This window comes from Gorilla gorilla, chromosome 9, assembly GCF_029281585.2.
Source record: "Gorilla gorilla gorilla isolate KB3781 chromosome 9, NHGRI_mGorGor1-v2.1_pri, whole genome shotgun sequence".
In the NCBI taxonomy this organism is placed as follows: domain Eukaryota; kingdom Metazoa; phylum Chordata; class Mammalia; order Primates; family Hominidae; genus Gorilla; species Gorilla gorilla.
In genome coordinates, this window is record NC_073233.2 from 27,674,124 (window position 1) to 27,698,360 (window position 24,237).

Here is a 24,237-nt window from a genome sequence, read left to right on the forward strand (position 1 = left end):
TTTCAAAGAAAGGATGTGTATATAAAACAAAACAAAAGAAAACAAAAAGCACTGAGCTAAATGTTTACTGTCACTTTATCCTATTTTATTTGTAGTGTTTTTTGAAGTTATAGTTGGGAGACAAACAAACTAAAATAACTTTATTGGTGTTTGGAAATTGTTACTTAATTAGGAAATTAAAAACACAACGATTGTAAAAACTTACAGTAGTTTTATCAGTAGGAAAGGCCTGTAGATAGGAATGAGACAGAGAAAAATAATGAATTCTACATTGTGGAAATGTGTGTCTCGCCTATTACCTTTGGATCTCTGCCTGGTTAATAGGTCACAAGTTAAAGACACTTAGACCGTAGAAAGTTTCTTACAGTTTCCACCAGGCTCTGCCTTAATCATATTACCTTGGTCTAACCTTTCCTAATTGGGCATAAAGTCAGGGCCAGGATTTGGACAACTGAAAGCTAGTTTGAGAGGATTTAGTCTGAAAAGAAAGTGACTACCTGAAACCCTATCTAGAAGTCTTTCTTGAAGAATAAGGCAAACAGGGAAGAGTCTATGTATAAAATGACCCTGATAGTCACTTTACTGGCCATTAGACATGTCACTGTCCAGGGCTGCCCAAATGGTGCCCACCTCTGGGCTGATCTAGATCTGCACCAAAGGCATGTTTTTTTCAAGTGGAGCAAGGGGCGGATTTTAGCCAGATGGCCCCCTGCACCTCCAATGCCACACTAACTGATATTACTTTAACCCATACTATCCACCTGTACCACTCTTTTTTATGATGACAAGGATTTATTTATGGCACAATCAGCTTAACAAAAGACAGTGGCCCAGTTGTTGGCTTCTATTTAGCAATGGGGGTTTATGATACACTTCAGTTAAAATTTCTCTATCTGTTAAAGATGGTCATTTTCAGAATCCCATTACAATTCTTGGACCAGACTGCTGCAGTGACACCTAGTACACCATAGTAAAATTTTTCATTTCCACTGTTAGATGTTCTCACTTAGATATGAACATCTCTAGGGTAAGCTCCATGTGTTTTCTTTCCTTGTCCTTTGTAGTCTGTAACGTAATGGCTGGTACATAATGCATAGAATACATGTTTGTTGAATCAACCAAAATATGAATGTTATGGTTGATACCGCTACACTTTTTCATCTGTAAAGTGTGATAACTGTACCTGCCTTACAGGGTTGTTGGAAAGATTGAGAAAATTCATGTAAAACCTATGTTGTTGTGCCTATAAGTGCTTAGCATATTTTAGAAATTATTATATTCATTATTACACAGAATATACCATTCTAAAAGATAATTCTGAATAGAACTGAGTGAATTTTATTAATTCATTATAGATTTTTGGTTTGCGGCCAACTTTCAAATAGAAAAGCAAATCATATCTGCTGATTCATCAAGTCTCCTTATTCTAGCTCCTTTTTATTTCTTGAATCTGGCAACCCCTCTTTTTTTTCACCAACACCTTCTTCCTCATTAGCTTTTCTTATCATTGGTAACTTCCTAATTTCTCTTCCTGCAAGTATAGCTTCCTAACTGATGTCTTGCCTGTAGTTTAGTCCTGTTCAATCTATTTTCACAATGCATCCAGCATGATCTTTCTGACAGGCAAAGAAATCATGTCCCTTTCTTACTTAAAACCTTTATTCAAAGGCTTCATTTTGTCTGTAAAAGAAAGGCAGTGGAGCATAGCATGAAAACCATCTAATGTTCTGGCCTCATCTTCCCTTCCTCAGGTTCACCATGTCTGTCCCCCTACCCTCATTCCAATATCAATGCAATGTGGCATTCCAACAAGAGTATGACAGAATTTATTGTTAAAGGACCATCTAGTCTCTCTAGATCAGGCCTTTGTATACAGTCTTGGTTCCTTTCTTCTTCATTAGATGAATTTCTCCTCATGCTTCAGGACTCAACTTAATCATCACCTGTTTTGGGGAGTCTTATCTTTTTACCCTTCTTCCCATTTTTTGCTGAGATTGAGGGGGTAACTCTCAGTGTCCCCCGCCACAGCTCTCTATACGCACTATCTAGTATTTATTTCTCTGATTGTGATTACATGTTTTATCCCCACCATCCCTCATTAACTTTACTGTACAATGCATCCCTTGGCAATAGGAGTGACAGTCATTCATCACTATAGCATCAGAACCTAGGATAGGGACAGGCTCTTAGTTCATGCTCGCTCTAAAGAAAAGAAGAGAATAGAAGGAAGGAAGAAAAGAAATAAGGGAAGGAAAGAAGGAAGGAAGGAAAGAAAGAAAAAATAAGGGAACGAAGGAAAGAAAGAAGGGAAGGAAGGAAAGAAGGAAATAAGGAAGGGAGAAGGAAAAAAGAGGGAAGGAAAGAGGAAGGAAGGAAGGGAAGGAATGAAAGGAAGGAAGGAAGGGAAGGAAAGAAAGGAAGGAAGGGCTTACTCCTAATGGCTTAGGAGTAGGGAACTGGAAGAGCTAATCTATTGCAAAATGCTCTTGTCTGACTTCAGTCTATGAAACTATCTTACAAAATTACTCCTCTCTAAAGAAGACTAAAGCCCTCAAGTCAGCAAAACTGTTGGCAGGCTGCCTCTGTTTCCTGAGAAAATGTCTGTACTGCATTTGTTGGATAATTTCATCTTAGCCTTTATCAGTTTACCGTGCTTTGTTTACAATTCTGGTGTTATAAAAAATAGCATCAACAAGTTGTCTGATTTTTCTCTAAATTACTCCTTCTGTTTACAGATTTGTTTTGGTTACTGGTCTTACAAATTACTCAGTCATTCAGATTTAATAGCTGACTGACATTCATCCCAACTCTGCCACACAGGAGCAGTGTGACATTGGATAAGTTGCTTAACCTCTCTGATTTCTAGTTGCTTATCTGTGCAATAAAGGTAAATGTGTACCTTCATGGGATTGTTGTCAAAATTAAGTAAGATTGTTTTGGTTGTCTATTGCTGTAAAACAGACTATCCAAACCTTAGTGAGTTAGAATGACCAGCGATTATTTGTCATGATTATGTAGATTAGTCGGGGGGTTCTTCTTATCAGCAGTAGGATGGCTAAGAGCTCCAGAATCACCTCATTCACATGGCTGGCAGTTGCTACTAATGATTGTCAGTCAGGGGGCCTCCATTTTTCTCCACCTGGTTGTCGTATGTAGTATTTTGATCTCCTCACAGCAATGGCACCTGCGTTCTAAGAAGGAGTGTTCTAAGAAGCAAAGACCAAGGCTGTAGACGTCTTAAGGCTCAGACATGAAAGTTGCTTAATGCCCTTTCTACTATATTCTATTGATCAAACTAGGCAATAATAGGGTAGATCAGATTTAAGAATGGGGGAATAAATTCTGACTCTTGATGAGAGAATGACAAGTCACATTACAAAGGGGCACATAGGTGAGGAGCACTATTGATGTGACCATTTTTGGAAACATGCTCTACCACCATGAAAATGTATTTAAAACTCTTGGGCAAGATGGCCCAATAAAAACAGCTCCAATGTGTGGCTCCCAGCAAGATCAATGTAGAAGGCGGGTGATTTCTGCATTTCCAACTAAGGTACCTGGCTCATCTCATTGGGACTGGTTAGACAGTGGGTGCAGCCCACGGAGGGTGAGCCAAAGCAGGGTGGGATGTTGCCTCACCCGGGAAGTGCAAGGGGTCAGGGAACTCCCTCCCCTAGCCAAGGGAAGCCATGAGGGACTGTGCCGTGAGGAACAGTGCATTCTGACCCAGATACTATGCTTTTCCCATGGTCTTCGCAACTTGCAGACCAGGAGATTCCCTTGGGTGCCTATACCACCAGGGCCCTGGGTTTCAAGCACAAAACTGGGTGGCAGTTTGGGCAGACAGGGAACTAACTGAAGGAGTTTTTCTTCATACTCCAGTGGCACCTGGAATGCCAGCAAGACAGAACTATTCACTTCCCTGAAAAAGGCTGAAGCCAGGGAGCCAGGTGGTCTAGCTCATTGGATTCCACCCCCACGGAGCCCAAGAAGCTAAGATCCACTGGCTTGAAATTCTCACTGCCAGCACAGCAGTCTGAAGTCAACCTGGAATGCTTGAGCTTGGTGGAGGGAGGGGCATCCGCCATTACTGAGGCTTGAGTAGGCAGTTCTCCCCTCACAGTGTAAACAAAGCTGCCAGGAAGTTCAAACTGGGTGGAGCCTGCCACAGCTCCAAAAAGCCACTTAGCCAGACTGCCTCTCTAGATTCCTCCTCTCTGGGAATAGCATCTCTAAAAGAAAGGAAGCAGCCCCAGTCAGGGGTTTATAGATAAAATTCCCATCTCCCTCGGACAGAGCACCTGGGGGAAGATGCATCTGTGGGTGCAGCTTAAGCAGACTTAAATATTCCTGGCTGGACGCGGTGGCTCACGCCTGTAATCCCAGCACTTTGGGAGGCCGAGGTGGGCAGATCACGAGGTCAGGAGATCGAGACCATCCTGTCTAACATGGTGTAACCCCGTCTCTACTAAAAATACAAACAATTAGCTCGGCGTGGTGGCAGGCACCTGTAGTCCCAGCTACTTGGGAGGCTGAGGCAGGAGAATAGCATGAACCCAGGAGGTGGAGCTTGCAGTGAGCCGAGATTGTGCCACTGCACTCTAGCCTGGGTGACAGAGTGAGACGCCATCTCAAATAAATAAATAAATAAATAAATCAATAGATAGATAGATAGATAGATAGATAAATAAATAAATATTCCTTCCTGCTGGCTCTGAAGAGAGCAGTGGTTCTCCCAGCATGGTTCTCGACCTCTGCTAAGGGACAGACTGCCTCCTCAAGTGGGTCCCTGACCCCTGTGCCTCCTGACTGGGAGACACATCCCAAGAGGGGTTGAGAGACACCTCATACAGGAAAGCTCTGGCTGGCATATGGCAGGTGCCCCTCTGGGACAAAGCTTCCAGAGGAAGGAACAGGCAGCAATCTTTGCTGTTCTGCAGCCTCTGCTGGTGATACCCAGGGAAACAGGGTCTGGAGTGGACCTTCAGCAAACTCCAGCAGACCTGCAGCAGAGAGGCCTGACTGTTACAATGAAAACTAACAGAAAGGAATAGCATCAACATCAACAAAAAGGACATCCACACAGAAACCCCATCCGAAGATCACCAATATCAAAAACCAAAGGTAGATAAATCCATGAAGATGAGGAAAAACCAGCGCAAAAAGGCTGAAAATTCCAAAAACAAGAATGCCTCTTCTCCCCCAAAGCATCACAGCTCCTCTCCAGTAAGGGAACGAAACTGGACAGAGAATGAGTTTCATGAATTGCCAGAAGTATTCTTGAATTGACAGTATTTCATGAATTGACAGAAGGTGGGTAATAGCAAACTCCTCTGAGCTAAAGGAGCATGTTCTAACCCAATGCAAGGAAGCTAAGAACCTTGAAAAATGGCTAGAGGAATTGCTGACTAGAATAATCAGTTCAGAGAAGAACATAAATGACCTGAAGGAGCTGAAGAACATAGCAGGAGAACTTTGTGAAGCACACACAAGTATCAATAGCCGAATTGATCAAGTGGAAGACAGGATATCATTATTAATGATATAATGAAATTAAGGCAGAAATAAGTTTTTTGAAACCAATGAGAACAAAGACACAATGTACCAGAATCTCTGGGACACAGCTAAAGCGGTGTTTAGAGGGAAATTCATAGCACTAAATGCCCATGGAAGAAAGCAGAATAGATCACTAACAAGTTCTGAAATTGAAACAGTAATTAATAGACTACCAGCCAGAAAAAGCTCAAGACTAGATAGATTCACAGCCCAATTCTACCAGAAGGACAAAGAGGAGTTAGTACCATTCCTTCTGAAACTTTTCCAAACAATAGAAAAATAGGAACTCCTCCCTAACTCATTTTATGGAGCCAGCATCATCCTGATACCAAAACCTGGCAGAGATACAACAACAACAAAAAAAGAAAATTTCATGCCAATATCCCTGATGAACATCAATGCAGAAATCCTCAGTAAAATACTGGCAAACCAAATCCAGCAGCACATCAAAAAGTTTATCCACCATGATCAAGACAGTTTCATCCCTGGGTTGCAAGCCTGGTTCAACATACACAAATCAAAAAACGTAATCCATCAGATAAACAGAACCGATGACAAAAACCACATGATTATCTCAATAGATGCAGAAAAGGCCTTTGACAAAATTCAACACCGCTTCATGCTAAAAACTCTCAATAAACTAAGTATTGATGGAACGTGTCTCAAAATAATAAGAGCTATTTATGACAGACCCACAGCCAATATCATACTGAATGGGTAAAAGCTGGAAGCATTCCTTTTCAAAACCAGCACAAGACAAGGATGCCCTCTCTCAACATTCCTATTCAACAAAGTACTGGAAGTTCTGGCCAGGGCAATGAGGCAAGAGAAAGAAATAAAGGGTATTCAAATAGGAAGAGAGGAAGTCAAATTGTCTCTGTTTGCAGATGACATGATTGTATATTTAGAAAACCCCATCCTCAGCCCAAAATCTCCTTAACCTACCTGATAAGCAGCTTCAGCAAAGTCTCAGGATACAAAATCAATGTGCAAAAATCACAAGCATTACTATACACCAATAATAGACAAACAGAGCAAAATCATGAGTCAACTGCTATTCAGACTTGCTACCAAGAGAATAAAATACCTAGGAATACAACTTATGAGGGATGTGAAGGACCTCTTCAAGGATAACTACAAACTACTGCTCAAAGAAATAAGAGAGGACACAAACAAATGCAAAAACATTCCATGCTCATGGATAGGAAGAATCAGTATCGTGAAAATGGCCATACTGCCCAAAGTAATTTACAGATTCAATGCTCTCCCCATCAAGCTACCATTGACTTTCTTCACAGAATTAGAAAAAAACTAATTTAAATTTTATATGGAACCAAAAAGGAGCCTGCATAGACAAGACAATCCTAAGCAAAAAGAACAAAACTGGAGGCATCATGCTACCTGACTTCAAACTATACTGCAAGCCTACAGTAACCAAAACATCATGGTACTGATACCAAAAGAGATATATAGACCAATGGAACAGAACAGAGGCCTCAGAAATAATGCCACACATCTACAACCATCTGATTTTCAACAAACCTGACATAAGCCATGGGGAAAGGATTCCCTATTTAATAAATGCTATTGGGAAAACTGGCTAGCCGTATGCAGAAAACTGAAACTGGACCCCTTCCTTACACCTTATACAAAAATTAAGATGGATTAAAGGCTTAACTATAAGACCTAAAACCATAAAAACCCTAGAAGAAAACCTAGGCAATACCATTCAGGACATAGGCATGGGCAAAGACTTCGTGACTCAAACACCAAAAGCAATGGCAACAAAAGCCCAAATAGACAAATGGGATCTAAATAAACTAAAGAGCTTCTGCACAGCATAAGAAACTATCATCGGAATGAACAGGCAACCTACAGAATGGGAGAAAATTTTTGCAATCTATCCATCTGACAAAGGGCTAATATCCAGAATCTAGAAGGAACTTAAACAAATTTACAAGAAAAAAACAACAAAAAACCCCATCAAAAAGTGGGTGAAGGATATCAACAGACACTTCTCAAAAGAAGACATGCAGCTAACAAACATATGAAAAAAACTCATCATCACTGGTCATTAGAGAAATGCAATCAAGATCACAGTGAGATACTATCTCATGCCAGTTACAATGACGATCATTAAAAAGTCAGGAAACAACAGATGCTGGAGAGGATGTGGAGAAATAGGAATGCTTTTACACTGTTGGTGGGAGTGTAAACTAGTTCAACCATTGTGGAAGACAGTGTGGCGATTCCTCAAGGATCTAGAACCAGAAATACCATTTGACCCAGCAATGCCATTACTGGGTATATACTTAAAGGTATGTAAGTCATTCTACTATAAAGACACATGCACATGTGTGTTTATTGCAGCACTGTCCACAATAGCAAAGACTTGGAGCCAACCCAATTGTGCATCAGTGATAGACTGGATAAAGAAAATGTGGCACATATACCCCATGGAATACTATGCAGCCATGAAAAAGGATGGGTTCATGTCCTTTGCCAGGACATGCATAAAGCTGGAAACCATAATTCTCAGCAAACTAACACAAGAACAGAAAACCAAACACCACATGATCTCACTCATAATTGGAAGTTGAACAATGAAAACACATGGAAACAGGGAGGGCAACATCACACACTGAAGCCTCTCGGAGAGTGGGGGACTAGGGGAGGGATAGCAATAGGAGAAATAACTAATGTAGATGATGAGTTGATGAGTGCAGCAAACCACCATTCCACGTGTATACTTATGTATCAAACTGGCATGTTTTGCACATGTATCCCAGCACTTAAAGTATAATTAAAAAATAGTAATAAAATAAAGTATATAAAAATGGCAAAAAACTGTTAACACAGTGCCAGTCACATGGGCATTGCTTAATCAGAGGCAACTGTTATCAGCCTTGACCGTTTCCCTCCTACATCTTCTTTAGCTTCACTACCTGCCACTTCTGTCCCCATAGTATACCCTTTGTTGGTTCCCTTCATTCATCTAGTTTATTCTGTGCTTATACCATCTCAAGGACTATTTAAAAAGTTGTCGAACTAGTCTCAAATTTGAACTTCTTTATTTCACATTTTGTCTTGTATTAATTGGACATCTACTTGAGTTTAGCCTTAATAAATCATATGTACCTTGAGAGTAGGAAACATATTCGATCAACATTCCGGACCTTGTATTACCCAGCACAGTGCCTTACATATGGATGGTGCAATCTGGTAATTAATTGCATGGCAAATTGGATTGAAGATAATAGTGATTATAGTTATTATGCATTATTGAGTTTATGATGTCATATGTTGTTCTACATGATTTGTATTTATTTTCATATCGACCTAATCTGATGATTATTATTGTAATCCTGATTTTATGGTTGAGGAAACTGAGGGACAAAGGTGTTAAGAAATTTACCTGAGGTCACACAACTAACAGGAGTTGAGGCCACCTTGAAAAGTCAAGGGGTTTGGCTCTAAAACCCAAGTATTTAAATGGTCATGAGTGTTTGTACTTTGTGAATTTTCACACATTTATGTGAAAGTGGACTAGGTTTCAGCGACAGATCAATATCTGCTTTTGAAAAAAATGCTATAGACTCACAGAATTTAAGAAATGTAAAGAGAGCTCAGTTTTGCAAAAGCTAAACCCCAAGAAGGCAAAGTCAGTTGCCTCAGTCTCACAACTACTACATAGCTGAGACAGACTGAGAATCCACATCTTCTGATTTCAGATGAAGTTCTTGTTCTGTTATTCCACAGCTATCTCCTGATGTGACCTGTAGGAAATGCCATTTCTGACTTTTAAAAATACTTACCATATGTCAGGTATGGTTTTAATTGGTTTACAAATATTAATAAATTTAATTCTCACATTCACCCATTATGTTGTTAAAGAACCTGAAGCACAGACCAGCTCACTGACTTGCTCAAGGTCAATTACAGATAGTAAGTAGGGAACCAGGATTAAAACCCAGCCCAGGGCACCGGAGTCTAACCATAATACTAAAGCTGTCTCTCAAAATGTTGGATTAACTAGATATTTGTGAACGAAAAAGGAAGACTATCCAGACAAACGAGATCATTTGGTACCAGAACCAAGCATGAAATATTGAAGACAGATGACATTTCAAGAATGGTAAATCAAATAGTCAACTTATTTCCTTAGAGTAATGACAGACAAAAAGAGAGAACACTTAAAACAGGAATGATGTGCTATTGAAACAAAAGAATTGCTAAAATAATGATATGGAGTAGACACAAAGAATTTTGCAAGTAAGAAGAGGATTTGTAAGAAATGTAGCCAGTTCTGGGTCATTACAGCAGTTGCGAAAAGGTGACATCACTAAAGGCTCAGTTGGGAATACACATAATTTCTGCAGGAAGCTGATTAAGGAGCTAGACATTTTTTGAAGGGAGGCACTTGGTCCTTGGAGTTTCCCTGACAACTTGCATAGCATTGGAACTCAGTGTGGTAAATTGTTCTTCACATCAAAATGAATTTGCTTACACTGATATGGGAAGCTATGTGATTGCTCCAGGAAATGCAAGGAAAAGAGAAAAGAGACATATTTGAAGTGGGAAAAAATGGCTCAACTTCACAAAGGCAGTTAAAAAAAATTGGAATGTCTTGTTACCAATTTTGCAAATACTTAAAAAACAACTCAGCCTGAGTAAAAACAGTCTACAGATGAAGACTCTCATATGGGCTCTGATCAGTTTAAGCATCTGGTTTGCTACAGTTAATGCCAAATTAGTGCATACACAATAGATGTAAATGAATAAATGTTGCCACAAAAGAGAGAGAAAATATTGTATATGTCTAAATACAAGGTTACTACTTTTTTCCTTTCTATCCCTCATAAAAAGGAAATGCCTTAAATTCAAATCCTTATAAATGTTCTCATAAGACCAAGTATTCTCCCAGTTCTGTTATTTTGAACACAAGAAACTATTTTGGGGAGAAAAAATGGCATTTTCTATGCTGGCTTATGATTTTAATTGAAATTATCTGCAGAATAAATTTTAAAAATAGGCCAAAAAAATCCCCTCTCAACAAATAATTAGTTATTATTCCTGGGAGTGTAGTCTCACAATTGCAAATATTGAATGTCATTATTTAATTAGCTTGATTGTGATGACAATTCCGCATTATATATATATATATATCTAATCATCAAGTTGTATACTTTCAATATATGGAATTTAAAATTATCAATTATACTTCAGTAAATCTTGAAAAAATACAATCATAAATACTGATAACCATACAAAACACTTAATAACACAGTTCAGTGTTTGGTTACATTGTAAAGATCACAAATACAGACCTATTAGACAAATGGGGAAAGAAGAAGAGCTGATACTATGCAGTTGGATTCATGTGACTTTGCTGGAAAAGGCATCAAATACAGATTCAAAAAGTGCTTTATCTCAAACAACTTAGATGGAATAATGATGAATTTGGAAAATCTGAGAGAACTTGAAAAGTGGCTCTGGGTTGGGGAAAACCTTTAGGTCAAGATTCATGGGAACAAATTAAATAAAATTATTGAATATTTTTATAGTAAAGAAAAGATAATATTTCTGTACTAATATATAATATAGTCCATGAAATGATATACTTAATATAGCTATCCATAATAACTGAACCCATAAATCAAATATTATACAAAGATATTTATTTAATATATTCCTTAAAGTTATTCAAGTTGGTCTAGAATTTTTTTTTCATTCTTTAGATGTTGTCATTAATTTAAAAAAATAATTATTTTAATTATATTTGGGATTTATTTCTATGTAGGCATTTACATTGCCTCCTATCTGCAGCATTCTGTGGGAAAAGGGATCAAAGGAGATTTTGAAGTTATTGCGAAGAAATCTATAATAGCAAAGGAAGAAGCCAGGGTTTCTGGACATATCGATAGTATTATGGAAAGAAATGCAAAGGAATTTAAGACAAGATAGGCTACATTCAGGGTGATATTGTCATAGACAAGGAATTTCAAATGAAGTTATGTTTAACTACTTAAGGCTGGTACTAGAGCACACCTATGGTACTTCATCTAGTTTTGATATTTTAAATTTATAAAACATGTAATTTCTGTTGAAGGTGTACAGTGTCACTTTATGATAAGCTTCAGAAAAAGATGTTGAAAAACCTCATGATTAAATGAACTGTTTTCTCCAAGGTAAGAAAAGCCTCTGGATTCATCCTTCTCCAGTATGCAGGTTGTGATAGAATTAAGTTATTTTGATCTGTTTATTTTTACCAGCAGCGAGATCTGTGTATACTTAGTAACCTCATCCATTCATTCTTTGACTCCTTTACTTGTCTCTCAATGTTCTTTGTCTTCCATTGAATACTTGCTTTGAGCCATAAACTGTGCAAGCACTGAGACTGCGGCTCTGAGAATTGATGTGCTTTCTCTCAAGGAGCCCACAGGGCTGAGAGAATCAACAATCATCAGGCAATTATAATGGAGCATAATAAGTATTGTAACGGAGGTATAAGCAGGATCTATGAGAGGACAGAGGCGGGGAAGGGAAATCATAGTAACCTTTCCAGAGTAACTCCTGTCTCAGATGAGCCTTGACAAAGTTTAGGATGAGGGACAGAAGGAGGGAGGGAGTAGAGAAAGAGAAAGAGAGAGGAGAGAAGAGGAGAGCAAAATAGGGCTGAGAGGGCTGCCATCACCTGCCCATTACTTGACATGCAAACCTTTTACTTTTTCCCCCATCATTTTTTATTTTGTACCCTACAATTATTGTTGAACTCATTTTACCCCAAAGTCTTCCCTGATTATGTTTTTAATCTATATGGAAAGATTTTCAAGATTTAAGGTGAACAGCTGATTTTTCTATGAAATGTTATTGTTTCAATGATACTCTTTACATTGATTAATTAACCTGATTCAAAATCTCACTGTGGTTGGCTCTAATTCTTGTGATTAGGATTTATTATTTTCCTTAAGGTAGTTCCCAGCACCATCAGTAGCTCTGCAAACCTTTTCTATTATTTGTCATGTTTCTATCTCAATGTCAGTTTCTCTGAGCTCATGTTTGATCAATTTGTTATTTTCAGTTCACTTGTTATTTATTTCTTGTCTTCTCAGATGTCTCCTTAGTAGTGAAATGGATCTCATCTTCCCTTCTTTGGTGCTCAGCTCCAGAGTGAGCTCACCTCTCTGACACCGTTTTGATCTCTTACTCTTTCTGGAAGTAGTAGGTCTGAGAATTGATGTGCTTTCTTTCAAGGAGCCCGCAGGAGTTTCTGCTGAAATCTTATCCATCACCCTCCTTAGTCAGCCTTCCTAGAGCAGGTGGCATAATCTACTCTTGCCGAGAGCTCTGAGAAGCCACCAATAGGCCAATTTCTGCCCAGGGTCTATGGTAATTCCCATTACCACTTTTCTGCAGTAGTAGCAGGATGTATACCATCTGGACCATTCGGTGCCATCAGGAAATGGTCAAAACATTTGCATGCCCCTCAGGTTCAAGTAAATAAACAGCAGCAGCAGCAGCAACAACATTTCCAGTGAAAATGACCCTGTCACTCTTCTACCTGATACTTTCCTCATCTTTTCCCAAGAAATCACCTTTCCCCCCAAAAAAGATAATCTGCTCTCCATCTTCTCTCTCCTGTGAGGCTATTTTGTATTTGTCTAGAGCACTCCAGAAGTGGGCAACTGAAGGTGTTAGCATTACTTGACCATGGTTATAGTTTTTATACAGATTGGCAGATGCTTTTTACAGTCTGTGGCTGGATTTCATTGGAAAAAGCTTAAAATTCACAGGAGGAGGAAAGTACTTCTTTCCCAGGATCCCCACTGAGTTGATAACAGTCTACGGGAAGTCATCTATTTAAACAGAAATAAACACGCCTTGGGATGCCAGGAGACTATTTTCAGTTTTATTAAGCTATTTTCAGCTTTATTAAGAAATCTGTGTTTAATTTTTGCAGCATTTTCAGTCCTGTTCATTTAGCTTTTCTCTGTGTGTGGATCAATTAGAACACTTGATGATAATGCAGACATTGCATTCTGCTCCTTCCATTGCATTCTGCTCCTTCCAGGATCACAGTACATTTGGAGGAGAGTAAAGAACCTGGAACACCTTCAACCACCCAGCCAGAAACTTGTGCTTAATTGACTTTTCATGGGAAAAAGTAGTCCTGATTAGATATTGCCTGTGTCTGGGTCCTGGGAAATTTCAACATTTTATTGTCTTTTATGTGTCTGTGTGTGTGTGTGTGTGTGTGTGTGTGTTTATTTTTTGGACCCATATAAATTGGTAGATTGGTCACCTGTAATAAGTTAGACACTGTTTTAGGTCAGGGTGAGCAACCTGTGCATATGTAAAGGGTCAGATAGTAAACATTTTAGGTACTGTAGACCTTATGGTCTTCATCGCAACTATTTAACTTTGACATCTGAAAGCAATAGGAGCCATAGATAATATGTAGACTAATAAGTGGCTGTCCTCTAAGAAGACTTTATTTATGGACATTGTAATTTATATTTTGAATACTTTTATACAACATGTAATATTTTCTTTAATTAGTTTTTCAACTATACAAAAATATGAGCCATCGTTTGCTCCCATGCCATACTAAATAAGCCTGCAGGCCATAATTTGTGAACCTCTGCTATAGGCAAAGCAGCTTGAGTAATAAACAGGACAGAAACCCCGACCTCTTGTGACTTTCGTAGAGAAATTAGACAATGATCATGTAAACACACAAATAATGAATATTATTTCAAATTCTAAGTGCTAGGAAGAAAGGAAAACAAAACAAAACAAAACAGCTGTTGTGACTGAAAACCCCTGGTGGTAAGAGGACTGAGGGCATGGGCTGCATTAGCTGCTTAGAGAAGACTTCTCTAAGATAGCATCTGAGGTCTTCTCTGGATGATGCCAGGGAGACATATGAATGTTGAAGGAACAGCAAAGGCAAAGCTGTGAGTCAGGGATGAGCTCAGGATGTTTAAAAAAGCAAGAATACATTTCTGGCTTGAGAGAATATTACAGAGGAGAAGGAGGAAGGTAATGAAATGAAAAAGGAAGGCAGGGACAAGTGAGGTAGGACCTGGAGGCCAGAAGAAGGGCTTTAGGTTTATTCACATTTCTGGGCTAGGTCATGGGTTTTTTAATAAGCTGAAGAGTGATGAGAAGTGGTTTATACCTTTAGACAGATCACTTTGGCTGCTGTGTGGATGAAGGACCATCATTGGAAAATGAGAGTAGAGGTTAGGAGGAGGGTACTCAGGAGGCTATAGTGGGCTCTAGCAGTCCAAAATAGAGGCTTTTCCATTTGCTCTTCTTCTAACACTTTTCTCATGTGTGAATCTGGTAGAAGCTTGGGGGAAGGTGAGAAATAATGACACAATGCAGTTCAGGTTGGACTACGGAATGAGATTTGCACCAATAACATTTTCAAATTAACTCCATATTATTTCTTTTTTTTATTATACTTTAAGTTCTAGGGCACATGGGCACAACGTGCAGGTTGGTTACATATGTATACATGTGCCATGTTGACGTGCTGCACCCATTAACTTGTCTTTACATTAGGTATATCTCCTAATGCTATCCCTCCCCCCACCCCACAACAGGCCCCAATGTGTGATGTTCCCCATCCTATGTCCAAGTGTTCTCATTGTTCAATTCCCACCTAGGAGTGAGAACATCCAGTGTTTGGTTTTCTGTCCTTGCGATAGTTTGCTGAGAATGATGGTTTCCAGCTTCATCCATGTCCCCACAAAGAACATGAACTCATCTTTTTTATGACTGCATATTATTCCATGGTGTATATGTGCCACATTTTCTTAATCCAGTCTGTCATTGATGGACATTTGAGTTGGTTCCAAGTCTTTGCTATTGTGAATAGTGCCACAATAAACATACGTGTGCATGTGTCTTTATAGCAGCATGATTTATAATCCTTTGGGTATATACCCAGTAATGGGATGGCTGGGTCAAATGGTATTTCTCGTTTTAGATCCTTGAGGAATCACCACACTGTCTTCCACAATGGTTGAACTAGTTTACAGTCCCACCAACAGTGTAAAAGCATTCCTATTTCTCCACATCCTCTCCAGCACCTATTGTTTCAGGACTTTTTAATGATCGCCATTCTAACTGGCGTGCAATGGTATCTCATTGTGGTTTTCATTTTCATTTCTCTGATGACCAGTGATGATGAGCATTTTTTCATGTGTCTTTTGGCTGCACAAATGTCTTCTTTTGAGAAGTGTCTGTTCATATCCTTTGCCCACTTTTTGATGGGGTTATTTGATTTTTTCTTGTAAATTTGCTTAAGTTCTTTGTAGATTCTGGATATTATCCCTTTGTCAGATGGGTAGATTGTAAAAATTTTCTCCCATTCTGTAGGTTAACCATTCACTCTGATGGTAGTTTCTTTTGCTGTGCAGAAGCTCTTTAGTTTAATTAGATCCCATTTGTCAAATTTTGCTTTTGTACAAAAGCCAACAGAAGGCAACAAAACTCCATATTATTTCTAATGCTCACAATGATAGCTAAGGATTTGGGGGATATTTAATAATGTAGCATTATTTCTTTTAATCCTCACAGCAATTCTGTAAGGCAGGTGTCATTATTTACTCCATCAATGAACAAATTGAGGTACTAATAGGTTCTGCAATAGGTGAAGATATCTCAAAACTGGCAAGTGGCAGAGGCAGTATAGGTTCCATGCTTGGCTCTTAAGCCCATGATCTGTTCACTTGCTCATCTTCTCCTCTGTTTTAGTTATCTACTGCTACATATAAAACCAACCCAAAGTGTTGTGGCTTTAAACAACAAAAATTTATGATTTCTCATGATTTGTGGGTTGACTAGGCTCAGCTGGGTGGTTCTTCTGTTCCATATGTTGTTGACTGGAATTATATGTGAGGTTGCAGTCAGATAGAAGCCCATCACAGCCTGAGGCTTCCCAGATGCCTTCACTGTCATGGCTAGTAGTTGGTACTACTTGGCTGAGGTGTCTCTTGTTTTCCTCCATGTGACTTCTAAACCACCATTATGTTAGACAGAATTTCTTACTGAATGATAGATGGATTCTAACAAGGAAGCTTCCAGAAAACCATGTTCTAATGTGCAAATGGTTATCAAGCTCAGCATGAATTACATTTGATGATGTTATTACCTCAGAGTAATTCATATGGCCAGTTACGAAATTAAACTTAAAAAAGAATCTACATGAAAGGTGGGCTCATTTATGGAACCAACCCATACCTATAATATTATTATTTTGGCTTCTGCCTTTAGATAGAAATGTAGGGGAATGGTTTCCTCTTTTGTAGAATATCAGGGCCCTCTTCTCAGTAATTAAAGATAGACTAAGGCACCAGATATTTATTAACTCATGTGTTGATTAGACATTTGTTGGTTTTTTTCCTGTGAGTGAAACACTGCTCTAAGTTCTGTGGGAGAAAACAAAAAGGAGAATGGGGGCTAGGCACAGTGATTCATGCCTGGAATTTCAGCATTTTGGAAGGCCTAGGTGGGAGGATCACTTGAAGTGAGGAGTTTGAGATCAGCCTGGGCAGTATAGTGAGACCCTATCTCTACAAAATAATTAAAAAAAAAAATAGCCTGGCGTGGCAGCACATGCCTGTGGTCCTAGGAACTCAAGAGAGTGAAGCGGGAGGATCACTGGGGCCCTGGTATTTGAGAATAGAGCAAGCCATGATCATGCTGCTTCACGCCAACCTGGGCACAAGAGCAAGACCCCATATCTCTCTTTTGCTCTATATCTATATCTATATCTATATCTATCTATATCTATATCTATCTTCTGTCTATCTATATGCATACATACATATATAGATAGATAAATAGAAATAAATAAATAACAGTGTAAGACATGGGTCGTTCCCTCAAGTTGCTTAGTGTCTTGGAGAAAATATGCTACCAGCTGGTTATCTAAAACATATGAATGCATGTTTGTAGATAAAATGTATACCTTAAGATATATTGCAAATTGTTTTTATTAGAAGGCTGATGTTTTTCAAAAGAAGACATACAAATTGCTAACAGGTATGTGAAAAAATGGTCACCACTAATCATCAGAGAAATGCAAATTTAAACCACAATGAGATATTATCTTACCCTAGTCAGAATTGCTATTATTAAAAAGTCAAAAACCTAATGGGTTTCCATCTGACTATAGCCTTATGTATGATTCCCTCTCCATGAGGATGTGGAGAAAATATAACTCTTACGCACTGTTAGTGGGAATGTAAATTAGTACAACCTCTATAGAAAACAGCGTGGAGATTTCTCAAAGATCTAAAACTAGAACTACCATTCTATTCAGCAATCTCACTTCTGCGTAGCTACCCAAAGGAAAAGAAATCAATATACCAAAAAGATACATGCACTTGTATGTTTATCACAGCACTATGCACGATAGCAAAGTTGTGGAATCAACCTAAGCGTCCATCACTCAGGTTGAAACTATAAGAAAACAGAAACATGTTTCTTACAGTTTAGGAGGCTGGGAAACCCAGGATCAAGGTGCTGGAGAAAGCTTGATCTCTGCCTCCAAGGTGGTGCCTCATTGCTGAGTCCACTGGAGGGGATAATCACTGCGTCCTCACATGGTGGAAGGCAAAAGGGCAAAAGAGTCTTCTCTTTAACCTTGAGCCCTTTTGTAAGTGTGCTAATCCCATTCATGGGGCAGAGCCCTCAAGAATTAATCACCTCCCAGTGGCCACACCTCTTAATACTCTTGCACTGGGGATTAATTTGCAACATGAATTTCGGAGAAACCATCATTCAAACCATTTTGAATGGTCACATGCTCATTTAATTTTAATTTCTAAGCAGAACTTACTGATCATTGTTATAATACAAGTGTCGGGTATTCTAATGAGATACAAAGCCAAAGAAAAACCACCATGCCATTAAACATGTACTTAGACTATTCCACACACTGTCTAAATGCTTCCTATGTATTATTTCCTTTTATCTCTGTAGATGCCTTTGTATATGTACTGTAATTATCTTCATTACCTAGATAACAAAGTCTTAGGAATTGTTACTTTCTCAGGAGTCAGAGACAGGGCTTGAACCCTGGTCCCTTTGACTCCCAAGTCTATTGTCTCTACCACTGTGTGACACAGAAGTGATGCAGTGGAGAAAGGATTGCAGTGGGAAAAGGATTGGAATAGTGTTCAGGACACTTGAGTTCCAGTCCTTAGGGCTGAACCAACTAATATGTTATCCTGTACAAATCAGCTTCTTTTGTCTGTTTTTTTTTCTCTCTCTCTCCTTTAAAGCACAGAAGTCTACAGCCTACATTTCTATGGTAATTTAGAGCTTACATTTTCCTGACAGCTTACATTGTAAATCTTCTGCACTCCTATTTTGTCTTGCCCTGTTGTATTTTTTTTAAAGAGTATATATCACCTAATATTCTGTATCATTGACTTAATTATTCTGTATTGTTTCTTCCATTTCCCCGCAGTAGGGTGCAAATCCCAGTGCCATCAAAATTTCCAGGCACATGGGAGACTCCTAATAAATAATATGATGCACACTTTTTAAAGGAAGATGGGAGTGGGAGGAGAAGATAGGAAGTAAGGACAGAAAATATGATGTAACAAGAAACAAGAAGACATTGGTGTACTGGTATTAGAATGATTTTTATTTCTGTGGGGAAACAATGAAAGAAGATGGGACTGTAGGCAGGATGCACAATTAAGAGGGTCTTCAATGTTATGTGAAAGAGTCCAGATTTTGTTAGGTGATAGAAAGCTAGTTTTATCTCCAGGACTTGTTAGTGGACCAAAATTCTAGGAGTGCAATGGTTGATTCTAAGAAACAACCCTTGAGGCTTAATTGTATTTGAAAGTGTCATTTAACTTTATGCTCAAATGTATGGTCAGTCTTTCTTGGGAAATGACAAGAGCCATCAAAGAAATAAGAAGTGATATTGTACTCTGAGCTCAGTGAGAAAAATGTGCAGATGCAGATGTGTTTGTCCTTATTTATGGTAATTGAATTTTAAATTTAATTTAGCAGTAAAAATCTGCTATTTAGAGGATTGTTACACTGTAAAAGACTTGAGAAGCACATAGATTCTAAGGGTACTTAGAGTATCGTTTGATGCCTGATGGGTGACAAGCATAAATGCATCCAAATTAATCATAATTGCCATTCTAGCAAGTGAAATGCAGCAGTGTGTTTTTCAAAAGTGTGCTTCCAAAACATAAAAAGAATATGGTAAGTAGCAAGTCAAAAGACTGATGCTACAAGGCTATGTTGTGAATAAACAGAGGCTACCAAACTACATATCTAGTAGTGTACACTACATATCTAGACAGTATAGATTCTATATATATGTACACTACATATCTAGACAGTATAGATTCTATATATATATATTACATTTGTTACAAGCATTTCATAATCCTTTTAAAATAGCTGCATATTATTCTATTTTGAACAATTACAAAACTATACTGTATAAAAGCTTTATACACTTTTGGACATTTAAGATTTCAAATTTTCATAATCATAATTACCACTATAATCAATATCTTAGTGCACTGTTTGTTTTTTTCTCTGTATTAAGGATCGTTCTCCAGAGAGCCCATACTCACAGTGAAATTACTGGATCAAAGGATATAAATTATTTTTGCGTCAATTCTGTATGCCAATTTGGTTAAAATTAGCACTTGTTAGTGTTTTTATAGATTAGTATTACTGAGGTTGAGATTATATTTATTAGCCAGTTGTTTGCTCTTCTCTGAAATGCCTGCTCATGCCTTTGGATATTTCATCTTTTGGAGCCTGGTGTTTTTCATTTGGATATCACACTCAGAATTCTGCATACGCAAAAAGCCAAGTCTCAGTCAAGCCAAATTGTCAATATACTGAAACAATTAATCAATTTATTGGAACAGTTGGTCGATCTACTGACATGACGGGTCATTTCGTCTATAAGAGTGGATCAATTAAATGGAACATCTGGTAGAGTAAAGGTGCTCTCAATAAATCATATTAGAAAGTAGAGCTGAAAATAAAAGAATAAACTTCATAAGCTAGTTCACGACTTACTCCTGAGTTCACAAGCACCTCTTTTCTGATTCTTACTGAAGTATAATAATAATGATGATGGAAAGTTCAAGAAACATCTGTTTTCCACATACACAAGGAACCTCTGCACTAATTGCAGTATGTTGATGTTTTTATTTTCTTTCTCATTGGGTGTTCTGAGAGCAATTATCCCTTTAAAATTAACAGCCTCAGTTCTCTCTTTTCAGTGACCTTTACTCAGATGGAACTCTCATCAACTTCACCTAATAAATGAGAAAGCTCATTCCCTCATTTATCATAGGTTCTACTCTGCAGTTGGATTCATGCCAGATGAAGGTACAAGGAAACTATCCAAAATTATGAGCACAAGGTTACTACACTGTACGTGAAAGAGAAGAATATTTTTTTCCACCTGAGTTTGTGAAAGTTTTTCATTAGCAGGGATGCTGTCTCCCAACTTTGCCATCATGAGCGTAGAATGTCATAACATTTAAGATGCAATAGGAGCTAAGGTCAGCAGGCATAAAAGGGGTCTGACTTCTTTCAGTCTTACCCCATGCCATTAATTGGAATTAGATTATTGAATTATATGTTTGTTTTATGAAGAATTAGGGTATTGAGTCAATAGCGTGCCTTTTTCCATGATTTCCTATTCATTTAAGTAATTTATTTATGTCTGGATATTTGCTCTAAAAATAGACACTGTTAATTTTGGCTTGCATTATTGCTGTGCTGTAATGAGCCTTGGTGACCCTGCATCAGGGGACACCATTTTCCTCTTGCAGGTGTCATGGCTGTCAACATCGACAGCTCTTTGGCTAATTAAAATTTAAAAGATGGTAGTATTCATGCAGCTGTAATAAGATTATATCTGATTTACTATAGATGAAATAGTCCAATAATTTAATCCATTTGCAGCTAACCCTGGATGTGTGTGTGTGTGTTTGTGTGTGTGTGTGTATGTTTTTGTACATGTGTATCGATAAGATAAAAGTAAATTTATGTAACAGAGAAAAAAGAAAAAAAAAGGCAATTTCTTCTTTCTTTATTCTACACCTATTCCCAAACACACACCTACATATTTACCGGTACACTCACACACAGGAAAATACCTCTCCAAAGAGCAATGGCTCATAATAAATGTATTATCATTTTTAAACTCTGCCAAGCATGGTTTCTTTCTGGATTTTGTTCTGAATATCCAGGATGTTAAGGATATTCTGGATATTCTGCCCAGTGGAGTAGAGATCTAACCAGATCCTTAAAAATGGACCCAGGACACAAACTGGTTCCATGGTCTTTACCTTGACAAAATATAGTAGTGACACATCTCCCTAGCTTTATTCTAAGCTAACAGACAAAATTTATTTATACTCTTTCAAAAGAGAGGCCTATATGAACCCTTACTTTAAGCAAGCAGATTGAGCCACAGTTCAATATGAACCCAAGGTCAAATTTTAACTAGCAAGTAAAAAAACAAGTAAACCTTGTACTCAGAATTAATTTTTTAAAAATTATTGAGTAAAGTTCTTTGTTTTTATTGCACCTCAGAAAGATTTAGGGCCATTTGTCATGAATAGGAGCCAAACTAAATAGGTCATATGGAACAAAAGGCTAAGTATGATTACTTACATGCAGGAAAAAGCCTGACTCATGTGGAATCACATAGCTCTAGGTTGGAATGCCGGCTTTGCCACTTATCACTGGGTAACCTTTAGCAAATTACTCAACTGCTCTGAATCTCAGTGTCTTTATCAATAAGGATAGTAATAGTAAATACCTCGTGGGGTTGTTGTGAACCTTAAGAGAGATAATGTATGCAAAGGAGGCTATAGTATATCATAGTAGAAAGCTATTAAAGATAACAATGTTGTTAAATGTAGAAATTGTTAAAGAAAACTCACTAGATTTGAAAATCTGGTTTCTAAGCTAAGACATCAAGGAAGCAAGCTGCTGAGAACAAGAGCATATTTAGCCTCTCCACTCCCTCTGAGAAGGCTGGATAATAGGTCATAAGAGGGGACTCCTCTGGACTGTAAGATTCTGCATTTCTTTCTCAATTTAAAGAAATATGTTTAAGGAGTATATAGGAATGAAAGTGTGATGAAAGCAGCATAATCTGTAAGGAATAATCAATAAGTGTCTTATTCTTTTATCATAGAGCTTATGGTTTAATTTGCAAGATTACTGTCTGTTCTAGGGAGAAAGATGTTTTTGAAGGGATGATCAGGATCTCATTTTTTAAATTTAATTCCTCCAAAATTCTACTTTCATCTTCTCTCCCTCCTCCCCCAATTCACTATCAATTCTTCAACTTTACTTTGAAGTTTATCTAGCTGTGGGAAACCATTTCCTTATTACATTATCTTGTGATAGGATCATAAGCCACTGACATTATTTCTAATTATACACACAGTAAAGGGCTTAATTTCCTCCTTGAACCACTCACATACAGTATGTCAAACATGTTCCTTTTGATCATCCCATGGGGTTGCTATTACATTATAGGAATTTCATCAAAAGGAAAAGAGTTTAGGAGCAAGAAGGCTCTAAAATGCCTTAAAAAAAAAGCAAAGTTCCTGGGTGGTGTTAACTTTCAGGTAAACCCAAGTAGTTACTATTTTTGGGAAACACTTATTTGAGCCAGACATCATTTTAGACATTTAGCATATGCTTTCATTTAAGTTTTACATTTATTTTGTATGGTAAGGGTATTGTCCCTATTTTATTAAAGAATCAGCTGGACAGAGAAAGTTAATGTTATTAAGGTCACATAACAAGCAGTTTGATTCAGGTCAAACTCGAAAGCTGGTTTTATTACTCTATGTATGCCTCTTAAAGCCTATTAAAAAAACCCACTCTAAATATATATATGTGTGTGTGTATATATATATATATATACACACACACATATATATATTTCCTGAATATGAATAAACTTTCTATCATTTCTTAGAATGATTTTTAAAATGCTTGAGTTTCCTGCTTTTTATTATTCAAACTCTACTTCCACAATAAGAAATGATGTGAAAACAAATATTCCTTAAAATGAGTTTACCTTACCCCTTCCAAATTGAATGAGTGGATGGGAACTTTTAGAAATTGTAAGTTATTTTTAATCTTTCACTTTAAAAATACTAACTTATTCTTCATTCCAGTCGGTATTCTAATGTTGCTTATTGTATTAGTCCATTTTCATGCTACTGATAAAGACATACCTGAGACTGGGAAGGAAAAGAGGCTTAATGGAGTTACAGTTCCACATGGCTGGGGAGGCCTCACAATCATGGCAGAAGGCAAGGAGGAGTAAGTCACGTCTTATATGGATGGCGTCAGGCAAAGAGAGAGCTTGTACAGGGAAAGTCCCAGTTTTGAAACCATCAGATCTTGTGAGACTCATTCACTATCATGAGAACAGTGCAGGAAAGATGCACCCCCTTAATTCAATCCCCTCCCCCTGGGTTCCTCCCATGATGTGGGAATTGTGGGAGTTACAATTCAAGGTGAGATTTTGGTGGGGACACAGCTAAACCATATGACTTATGATCTTAATGATGTAGTTTATTTTAGATAGGATAGGCATAGCAGATACAACTTCTTAGTCTTCACATAAAGGCA

At 37.9% G+C, this 24,237-nt stretch overlaps 1 protein-coding gene across 2 annotated transcripts in view; it reads left to right on the forward strand.

Annotated features, from left to right (window-relative positions):
* Window positions 1–24,237, forward strand: part of NELL1 (neural EGFL like 1) — a 914,558-nt gene that overhangs the window by 625,358 nt on the left and 264,963 nt on the right. The window lies entirely within an intron of this gene.